General features: G+C 37.6%; 1 pseudogene; it reads right to left on the bottom strand.

The window, feature by feature from the left end:
* Nucleotides 1–4,800: 4,800 nt before the first annotated feature.
* LOC103208050 overlaps nucleotides 4,801–11,735 on the bottom strand; it is a 63,829-nt pseudogene continuing 56,894 nt past the window's right edge.

The following is an 11,735-nucleotide window of genomic DNA, read 5'->3' as shown; positions in this document are numbered from 1 at the left end:
TCTACTTGTTATATTACTCTATGAGGAAACTAAGTATTATAACCAATAAATTGGACAAGTTGATAAGGTTAGTATTTGGAGGGATTATAAAACGTTTCTTTTAACAGTAAACTTTTTGCGATATTTTGCTATTGGCAATATTTCCTACATCATAGGTAAATTTATTTATATATGAAGGAGAACAGCTCCCTAATTAGTAATTCAATGCTGTGAAAATTCTTTGATTTTGTGGTTTTTGACACATAAAAAGCTATTTTTATCTTTGTTAAGTGGACTCTATTTACATGAATTTCTACATTTTGTAAAAGAATATAAATACGATATAGAATGGCCATCACATTAATTAAATGCAAAGTGAATGAAGTTTCTTCTCAAGAAATCAAGTGGGGAAATATAACATATTCTAAAGTCCAAAAATACTTTATGCAGGCGAATTTGGAATGAAAAATAATTGATTTATTACACTTAACTTACTTACATGAAATAAAATTTGCATGGATGTGGGAGATTTATTTTACTTGTGCTGTCTTAACAATTTTTACAAATTGGAGGATTCAGTACTTGCTGTTCCCACCACTGTAGAACTAACAGTGTGTCTTAGATATCAAAAAGTGTATCTTAGTTATCTAATGCTGCTATAGCAGAAATAGCAAAAGTGGATGGCTTGAACAAGCAGAAACTTGTTGTGTCACTGTTTAGGAGGATCGAAGTCCAAATTCAGAATGCCACCTTCAGAAGAAGGCTTTCTCTCTGTGTGTCTCTTGGTTCTAGGAGGATCCTAGTGGAGGAGTCAGTCCTGGGTTCAAAAGATGTGCTCTGCTCCTGCCTCTTCTTTCTTGGTGGTACTAGGTCCCCCTCTCTCTGTTATCTTCTCTCTTCTTTTATCTCTTATAAGATAAAAGGTGTTGCAGGCTACACCCGTGGGAAACTCCCCTTTCATGGGTTTAGGGTTGTGAAGAGATTAAAGTGTTGTACCTCATTCTAATCCTTTTACAGCTGATTGACATTGGCAACTGATTGGTTTGTTGCAATGGTTCACATCTTGAGGGATCATTTCATAACTGCCAAACCTCTGTTTATCAAGACCCAGCCCAGTTGACACATTTTTTGGGGACATAATTCAACCTATGACAAAATGTTTTTTTCATTTTCCAGTTATTAGAAACAGTATGTCTTAACATTATAAAAGCTTCTTTGACTGCTCATCAAAATAGATTGTGCATAATTTATACATACAATCCTGCAATAACAATAATCTAGAAGTGGATACATAGAAAATTAAGCTGAACAGGGGTGGGAGGGAGAATGAAATTATATCCACAAATATATATATACAGGTTTGACATAGAATATTTCTATGTATGTATTTATATATGCTGCAAATATATCTATGAGTATGTTGTTGTTGTTGTTGTTACATGCCGTCGAGTCAGATCCGACTCATAGTAACCCCTCTTCGGTTTCTGAGGCAGTATCACTACAGAAGTAGATTGCCTCATCTTCCTTCCGGGGAGTGGCTGGTGGGTTTGAACCACCAGCCTTCTGGTTAGCCGTCAAGTCTAGGCACTACACTACCAGAGCTCCCTCTATGAGTATAGTAGAGTATAAAGGAAAAAAGTTATGAAAACTTCTCAGCCATACCCAAAAACCATAAGAGGATGAGTTGCTGGCCCTGGTAGCTGAGGACCATAATCTTGTGGCACGTCAAAGCCAATTAGCACAACACAATCCACAAAGGCAATGTTCTACAGCTTACTACAGACTGGGAGAAAAATGTGGAACAAAACTCAAAATCATTAAAAAGACAAGGTTTACTGTTTGGACTGAGACAGGGAATCCTGGATACTATAGCCATTAGTCAGCTCTGGAACCTGGAAGTGAATGAATCCTTATGACTCAATTTTCAGCCACACAGTAGACAGGTCTACAAGGTGAACACTACTAGGGAGGTATGCACTACTCAGAATAATCAACCATTCAAATGAAAAGGGAAATATTTGACCAAGAATAAGTTCCAGAAGGCAAGGAGGGTCATGGAAGAAGGGAAAATGGAAAAAAAGAAGCACAGGAAGGAAGTGGGATGATTGACATTACATTGAGGAGATTGCAATCAATGACACCGATTATTGAATGAAAATCTGATTTGCTCTGAAAACTTTCACCCAAATCAGAATAAAGTGCTTTTAAAAAAAAAAAAAAAAAAAATGTGAAACAATATTACACTTTTTATTTATTTATTTATTTTAAATCAAGTCAACTCCAATTCATGGCTACGCCATGGATGTCAGAATAGAACTATGCTCCATGGAGTTTGTTCACTTTTTTTTTAATTGCAATATGGGTGAAAGTTTGAAGAACAAATTCATTTTCCAAACAACTCATACACATTTTCATGATAACTGATTGCAATCCCCATACTATAACAGTGCTCTTCCCACTTTTTCCCTGTCATTACCTTTTCCTTGTGTCCTTCTTTCCTGTGCATTCCTGCCCTCTGAGCTATCCCAAGGCAAATATCTCCCATGGTTGTGTGTTCTAAGGAATGTGCTTACCTGGTGTAAATGTCTGCTTTATATGCCTGTCTGTTGCTTGGCTAGAAGTCACAAGTGAGAGTTCAATTCCAGAGCTGAAAAATGACTAAGGGGCATAGTCTTTGGGGTTTACCCAGTCTCTATAAGAGCAGTGAGGATGTTCCTTTTTATGATTTTGAGTTTTGTTCCATGTTTTCCTCAGACTATTCAGGATCTCCTACACTGATCCTTTTCTGAGTGGTTGACTGTTATAGCTAGGCACCATCTTGTTCTTCTGATCTCCAGGTCATGTAGGATGAGGTTCACATGGTCCACTACTCCCTAATTGTTTCTGGTTTTCTTCATTTTTCTTTTCTCTAGACAAAGAGAGACCAATTGCTGCATCTTAGATGGCCGCATTCAAGCCACTTGCTACTCACTGATGTAGGCTGTAGAACAATGTTTTTGTGTAGTATATTATGCCCATTGAGCTAGATGTTCCCTTCGACCATGGTCTTGAGCCCACAGGCCAACAACATGCTTAGTCATGGTGATTGGCTGTGGTTAAGAAGTTATTATAACTTTGCACCTGTTAACTCTATTTTATATATATGGACATTCTTATCATATACATGAATATGTATGTAGAAATATAATCTGCCAAATTTATATATGGTCATGAGTATATTCCCTTTTGCCTAGACATAACTGAGAATTCAGCCTGTCTACCTATGTATCCATCCATAAATTAATGTCTATTGTTATTGATAATGCAGTATTGTGTATGTAAAATTGTTTATCTTTTTTGGCAGCTATGATTTTGTTTTTTATTTAACATGCTACAAAAATATAGAGTTAATCTTTTGATCTTGAAGTGAAATATTCCATTTCTATTCTAACATTGATAACCCTTAAACAGGTACACTTATCATTATGATTTCTTTGTTCCACTCTAAACCAGGATCCTTTCAAAGTCCTAACTTGGACTATACCCTCTGGTTCCATTTATAGTTATTAAGTGTTTTGGTACTATTTTATTTTATTTTGAGATATAAATATATGGATGATAGATAGATAGATAGGTAGATAGATAGATAGATAGATAGATAGATAATAGAGAGATAACCTCTCTAATTTTATCATGCTTATATACGGCATTAAATTGTGATACATATTTATATATAACATTGTTCAACCATCATAATTACTCATTTCCAAAATTTTCCATCACTTTGTAAAGAAGCTCAGTGGCACCTAAGCAATAAGTTTCCCTTCTCCTTTCCCTGTAATAAGGAGCTCTGGTAGCACAGTGTCTAAGGCATCTGACTACTAAGCAGAAGGTTGGTGGTTCAAACCCACCAGCCAGTCGGTGGAAGCAAGACTGGGCAATCTACTTCCATAACAAGTTACCGCCTCAGAAACTCAATGGGGCTGGCTATGAGTTGGAATGACTTGATGGCAGTGGGTTTGGTTTGTTTTTAGTTTTCCCTGTAATAAACATTATTCTCTATACACTTTCTTATTCTAGATATTATACATTAATGGGGTCATTGCAATATTTGTCCTTTTGTGGCTGACTTGTTTCAGACAGTCGTTCTGAAGGTCCATTCACAATGTAACATGTATCAGGATTCCATTTCTCTTTATGGCTGAGTAATACTCTATTATAGGTGTGTAGTACATTTTATTTATCCTTCCAGACCTTTAGGCCATTTCCACATTTTGGCTATAGTGACTAGTACTGCAATAAATATTGATGTTGTTGTTATGTGCCGTCAAGTCGGACCCAACTCATAGAGACCTCGAGGCAGTATCACTAAGGAAGTAGATTGCCCCAACTTCCTTCTAAGAAGTGGCTGGTGGGTTTGAACCACCAGCCTTCTGATTAGCAGTCAATTGCCTTAGGCACTATGCTACCAGAGCTCCCAAACATCAATGTAGAAGTGTCTTTATTCTTGCTTTTGATTATTTTGGGTATATACCTAGGAGTGGAATTGTGGGATCTTATTTTAATTATGTGTTTAGATTTTGAGGAAATACTAGACTGATTTCCACACTGCTTGTAACTTTTTCTTTTTTTTTAGGTATAACATTTAAAATGACTTCCTTTAGTATACAAGAAACATACAAGAGACAAAGAAAGACCTATCAAGCTCTCAGTCTCAGAGGTAATGGTTTAAGAGCGTCAAAGAAAACAAGCCTTTCCTCAGTATCCCAGTGAGAGAATAGGTGAGAGGACACAGGACATCACTAGGCCCGGGGTGATTCCAGTGCTGGGCCCAAGCAGGGCCTAGTTCTCTACCAAGGAAAAGTGCTGATTTTCCTTGTCATGGCCCTAGCCTTGCTCCCTTCCTTTTCCTCCAGTTTTCAGAAGTTGTCCAGTTCCCAGGATGGCCCCTTCTTTTATTTTCCTAGCATTTTCACTCAAGGGAGAAGGCCGCTTACCCTGCCGTGGTGTCAGGGTTCCAGGGGAATTGTCATCCTGCAGGATGATGAGGGGGGATCTCCTTAGTACCTTGCTAATTTGGCTTCCATCTATTACACTTAGAACTTGAAGATCAAGGAGTCTCAGAGTCTCTCAAGGGCCTGTCTGAGCACTGGCTGCCCACAGGGGTTTCTGTGGGCTGTCCTTCTCCCTCCATGGAAAACACTTGTTTGGAGAGGAGCTCAGTTTGGCTCAGAGATGGTATCTGGTCTTCAAGGGATAATTGGGTACCCAGAGGCAAGTTCAATTCAGAAGATTAAGGTGTCTCCAGAGGCAGAACAGGCTCAGTAGTGCTGGTCTTCATAGGCGTCCATGCAATGCCAAGGTAGGAGAGCAGGGATCAGAGTCCTGGGTCTGATTAGGACCTTCTAGGGAGCTCTGGTAGCATTGTGGCTAAGGCACTTGACTCATAACCAGAAAGCTATAGGTTCAAACCCACCAGCCACTCCTCAGAAGGAAGATGGGGAAATCTCCTCCTGTGGTGATACTGCCTTGGAAACCCAAGGAGGGGTCGCTATGAGTCAGGTCCGACTCTACAGCACATAACAATAGCAACAGCTGTTTCCCTGAAAGTAGGCTTGGCTGTGGAGAGCTCTCCACCTGGATGAGAGTGCGCAAGATGCTGGCACTAGGTGAACGAGGGTCTGCCACTCTGGCCAGATGCTTGTTGTGTGGCAGAGGCTGCGCTGGAGTCTGGCTATAACTTTTTGCAATCTCACTAGCAATAGATGAGGGTTCCAATTTCCCATATCCTCATCAACATTCTTAGTTTTCAGTTTTTAAATCTTTTAAAAGGGGTTTATGTGTTTAGGTGATATATTGTAATTTTATTTGCATTATCTAATGACTAATGATGGTGAGAATCTTCTTCTGTACTTGTTTGCCATTAATATATCTTCTTTGGTGAAATATCTATTCAAGTTCTTTCCCCCCTTTTTTATAAAAAATATATATATTGAATTATTGGTCTTTTTTGTTGTTAAGTTGTAAGAGTTCTTCATATATTCTGGATATTAAGTCTTCTTTTAGGTATATGAACTTTTTTTTTAGCAAGCAGTAGGCTGTCTCTTCATTTTGTTGATAAAAATCCTTTGATGAAACATTTCTAATTCTGATAAGTCCCCATGTATCTATTTTGTCTTTTGTTGCTCATGTTTTTGGTGTCATATCTAATACTTCATTATTGAAATTAAGTCTTCAATCATTTTCCTTAGGTTTTCTTCTAAAAAAGCTTCTGATTTTAATTCTTAAGTTTTTGTCTTTATTCATTTTGAGTTAGATTTCATGTACAGTGAGATACGACCTTCATACTTCTGCATGTAGAAATCTAGTTTGCCTAGCAACATTCACTAAAGACATTATTCTCTCCCCCATCGGATGTAAGTTCATTCACATGCATTGTTGTAAAAACTCAACTGACCAGAGATTTGCAGCTTTTCTAATGGACTGTCAATTCTGTTTCATTGCTTTATTTGTCTATCATCATACCAGTACCAGAATGTTTGGATTAGTGTAGCTTTACAATATCTTTTGAGATTGGTAAGGGAAAATGCTACTTTTGCTGAAAATTTTATTGTTATTGCATTCATTGTTTCATGCATTCAAGTTCTTCTTTTTTTTTTTTTTCATTTTACATCGAAAACAGCCAATATATTTTCTAACATCATATTTGCAAGTTAATCTTCTACATTCAGTATGTTTCTTCCTGAAGTGAAAATTGTATAATATCTTAAAGTGAGAGAGTGCTTGTTTTAAATTATCTTTCTTTTCATGTATAAAAATATACTAAGTTTTATTTTTTCATTCAGTGTAGAGAAATAGCTTATTTGACTGTAAGAACATATGTGGTGGATTTGTCTGTCTTCCAGCCTTCTGAGCTATTACGATGCACTTCTCAATTAAAATTGAAACATTACTTTTAGTATCAAAGAAGCAAACTCACTGCCGGTCAAGTTGAGTCCAACTCATAGTGATCTTTCTTGGGTTTCTGAGGCAATATCACTATGGAAGTAGATTGCCCAACCTTTCTTCCAAGGAGTGGTTGGTGAGCTTGAACCACCAGCCATCTGGTTAGCAGTCAAATGCCTTAGGCACTATGCCATAGTATGTTGTTGTTGCTATTTGCGATCAAGTCGGAACTGACTCGTAGTGACCCCTCCTTGGATTTCCGAGGCAGTATCACTACTGAAGTAGATTGCCCCATCTTCCTTCCGAGGAGTGGCTGGTGGGTCTGAACTGCCAGGCTTCTGGTTAGCAGTCAAGTGCCTTAGGCACTACGCTACCAAAGCTCCATAGGATACTAATACTTAAATTTCTTTCCAACTTATTTAAGATAGTCTTTGTCATAGGGCTCGTTTTTCTTTTTCTGTTTTGTGATTTGTTGTAATTCCTAAATCTGGGCTTAATTTTTAATCAGTTCTATGGACATTGTACCTTCATTATTATTTATTATTATTATTTCAAGTATCATTTTCCTTTATCACTGACTAGAATATCTATGCTCCATCCTCTCACTGTATTCTCTGTGTCTTATACCTTCCTTCATATTTTACATCTTTTTATTTCTCTGAAATATATTCTATATGTTGTGTGTGATATGTGTTTCATATTTACTCTGGTGCACATATTCTCCTGGCAGCTGTTCTAGCAATCTCTGAGCTTATTCTTAAATTATTTTGACATTCCTCTAACTGCTCAAATTTCTATTTGGATCTTCACTATTTATTATAATATCTTGTTTCTTTGACATTTAATCTCTTATGTAATCACTGTAAACAACTTACATTCTTTATCATATTTTCAATAGCTGAGTTTCTTGTAATCTACTTTTATGGTTGCTGTTTCCTACTGATTCTCACATGCAGATTATTTCTTTATGTGTATTATAAATTAGTATTAGAAATTCATAATTAAAGGGGATTTATGGATGAAAATATTTGTAGCCTGAGATAATATATTCCTTCAATGATGCTTAGTCTCAACTTTTGTTTCAGTCACTAGGTGCTATATATGTATTTGATTGTCTTAAATTATTCATAGTAAAAACTGATAATAAAGTATATTAATTTTCATTGTAGAATTGTCTTTTTCACCCAGACAGATTTTACATTTTCCTGAATACTTATAATTATCACTTTTAATAAGAATGTACCACATTTTATGCAAATAATGCGTGTTACACATTTCTTTGAGCCATGCAATCATCTTGCATGTTAGTTGCCTATGTTCATTATATGCATTATACTCATATGTGTACTATTTATGTTGGTATGTTATATGAGAAAATGTTACTTTTGTCTTCTTCCCCATGGTTTGGCTATACATATTGGCAGATACAGAAAAATATATATGTCATACTATTTTCAGCTCTACAATTTTGAGTCACAGTAATTTCCCTAAAATTCTTATGATTTCTGCCTTGTATTTAAGAATATATTTATTCATAATAGCAATGTGTTTTGTTTGAGAGAGACTTTTGAGAAAATTAGTTTTTGTAATTTTGAAAGGGAAGTAATTTATGTTCACCATCCTTAATGATGAGCTGCAGAGATCTAGGTGAGGAAAGGGAACCCAGGCATGCCCAAAACAGCAGGGCAGGAGAGAGGGAGAAAGGAGAGGAAAAGGTCCAGGGACTGGGACAGATGAGGAGTCACCCACAGGGAGCCAAGTGAGGAGAGGGAACCCAGGCATGCCAAAAAGGAGCAGGGCAGGAGAATGGGAGAAAGGAGAGAAAAAGGCCCACAGACCAGAACAGATGAGGAGTCAGCTTCAGGGATCCAGGTAAGGGTGGTAGGTAGGAGAGTTTTCCAACAGAGAGACAAACTTGTCTGTCAGTTTCTCCTACCATGGTGATGTGTTGATATGAGTCTTGAGGCTGAGCTACTGGTGTTTCAAACCCAGTGGAGTGCACATGGTGCACAGGTATCAGCCCAGCTTAGACTGGGACAGGCTAGAGAGAAGGAAGAGTCCCTCCACTTCTCAAAGAATTGGCGAGGGAAAACCTTATGAATAGCAAAGAAACAAAGTCTGATACATTGCCATGCAAATTTATGAATAGTCCAGATAGATTAGAAGGCTCTCAAAATAGGACTGGGAAAGAGCTGTATCATCAGAATAAACTCAGCCTGCCTCATGTGGATAAAGTAAAGCTTTCAAGACCGCTATTTGCTGATGTGGCACCACTCAAATTGAGGAGAAACAGCTGCAGATATCCATTAATCATCGGAATATGGAATGTACAAAGTATGAATCTAAGAAAATTGGAAGTTGTAAAAAATGAAATGGAACACATAAAGATTGATAGCCTAGGCATTAGTGAGCTGAAATGGATGGGTTTTGGCCATTTTGAATCAGACAATCATATGATCTACTGTGTTGGGAATGACAGTTTGAAGAGGAATGGTGTAGCATTCATCATCATAAAGGATGTTTCAAGATCTGTCCTGAAGTACAATGCTGTCAGAGATGGGATGATATCCATACACCTACAAAGAAGACCCGTTAATACGACTATTATTCAGATTTATGCACCAACCACCAAAGTCAAAGATGAGGAAACTGAAGATTTTTATCAATTTCTCCAGTCTGAAATTGACTGAACATGCTATCAGGATGTGTTAATTATCACTGGTGACTAGAATGCCAAAGTTGGAAACAAAGTAGAATCACCGGTAGTTGGAAATTTGGCCTTGGTGACAAAAATAATGCATGGTAGAATCTTGCAAGACCAATGACTTATTCATTGCAAACACCTTTTTCAACACACTAACAGTGGCTGTACATGTGGACTTCACCAGATAGAACACACAGGAATCAGATTGACTATGTCTGTGGCAAGACGTGGTGGAAAAGCTCAATATTTTCAGCCAAAACCAGGCCAGGAGCTGATTGTGGAACAGATCATTAACTACTCATATGCAAGTTCAACTTGAAGTTAAGGACAATTAAAATAAGTCCAAGAGCACCAAAATATGATCTTGAATATATCCCTCCTGAATTTAGAGATCACCTGAAGAACAGATTTGATACATTGAACACCAACGACCAAAAACCAGAAGAATTGTGGGAGGATATCAAGAACATTATCCATGAGGAAAGCAAGAGATCACTAAAAATATAAGAAAAGAAGAGAAGACCAAAATGGATGACAGAAGAGACTCTGAAATTTGCCCTTGAAAGGAGAATAGCTAAAGCAAATGGAAGAAATGACAAGATAAAAGAGCTGAACAGATTTCAAAGAGCAGCTTGAGCAGGCAAAGCTATAATGAAATGTGCAAATACCTAGAGTTAGAAAACCAAAAGGGAAGAACATGCTCGGCATTTCTCAAGCTGAAAGAACTGAAGAAAACATTTAAGCCTCAAGTTGCAATATTGAGAGATTCTATGGGAAAAATATTGAATGATGAAGGACACATCAAAAGAAGATGGCAGGAATACACAGAGTCACTGTACCAAAAAGAACTGGTCCATATTCATCCATTTTAGGAGGTGGCATATGATCTAGAACCAATGGTACTGAAGGAGAAAGTCTAAGCCACAGTGAAGGAAGTGGCAAAGAACAAGGCTCCAGGAATTGACGGAATACCCGTTGAGATATTTTAACAAACGGATGCCCCATTGGAGGCACTCACTCTGTTCTGCCAAGAGATTTGGAAGACAGCTACCTGGCCAACTGAATGTTCCCATTTCAAAGAAAGGTGATCCCACAGAATGTGGAAATTATAGAACAATATCATTAATATCGCATGCAAGTAAGATCTTACTGAAGATAATTCAAAAATGGTTGCAGCAGTATATTGACAGAGGACTTCCAGAGGTGCAAGCTGGATTCAGAAGAGGATGTGGAACAAGGGATATCATAGCTGTTGTCAGATGGATCTTGGCTCAAGGCAAAGAATACCAGAAAGATGTTTACTTGTGTTTTGTTGACTATGCAAAGGCATTTGATTGTGTGGATCATGACAAATTATGGATAACATTGAGAAGAATGGGAATTCCCGAACATTTGATTGTACTCCTGAGGAACCTGTACCTTGACGAGGAGGCTGTCATTTGAACAGAACAAGGGAACACTACATGGTTTAAAATCAAGAAGGGAATGTGTCAGGGTTATATCTTTTCCCCATATTTGTTCAATCTATATGCTGAGCAAACAATCCGAGAAGCTGGACTATATGAAGAAAAACATGACATCATGATTGGAGGAAGAATCATTAACAATCTGAGATATGCAGATGATACAATTTTGCTTGCCGAAAATGAGGATGGCTTGAGGCACTTACTGATGAAGATTGAAGAGTACAGTCTGCAATATGGATTACATCTCAATATAAAGAAAACAAAAATCCTCACAACTGGACCAATAAGCAGCATCACAATCTCAAGAGAAGATTGAGTTTGTCAAAGATTTCACATTGCTTGGTTCTACAATCAATGCTAATGGAAGCAGCAATCAAGACATTAGATAATGTGTAGCACGATCAGGTCAACCACAAAGGAACTGTTTCAAGTGCTGAGGAGCTAGGATGTCTCTTTGAGGACTAAGGTGCACCTGACACAAGCCATGGTATTTCCAATTGCCTTGTATGCATGTGAGAGCTTGGCAATAAATAAAGAAGACCAAAAAAGAGTTGATGCTTTTGAGTTGTGGTGCTGGTGAAGAATGCTGAAAGTACCATGGACTGCTAAAAGGACTAACAGATCTGTCCTGGAAGAAGTGCAGCCGAAATATTCCTTGGAAG

This window comes from Orycteropus afer, unplaced genomic scaffold (genome assembly GCF_000298275.1).
Source record: "Orycteropus afer afer isolate SDZICR_OR568_19922 unplaced genomic scaffold, OryAfe1.0 scaffold00406, whole genome shotgun sequence".
In the NCBI taxonomy this organism is placed as follows: Eukaryota; Metazoa; Chordata; class Mammalia; order Tubulidentata; family Orycteropodidae; genus Orycteropus; species Orycteropus afer.
This window is presented reverse-complemented; position numbering and strand designations above follow the sequence as displayed.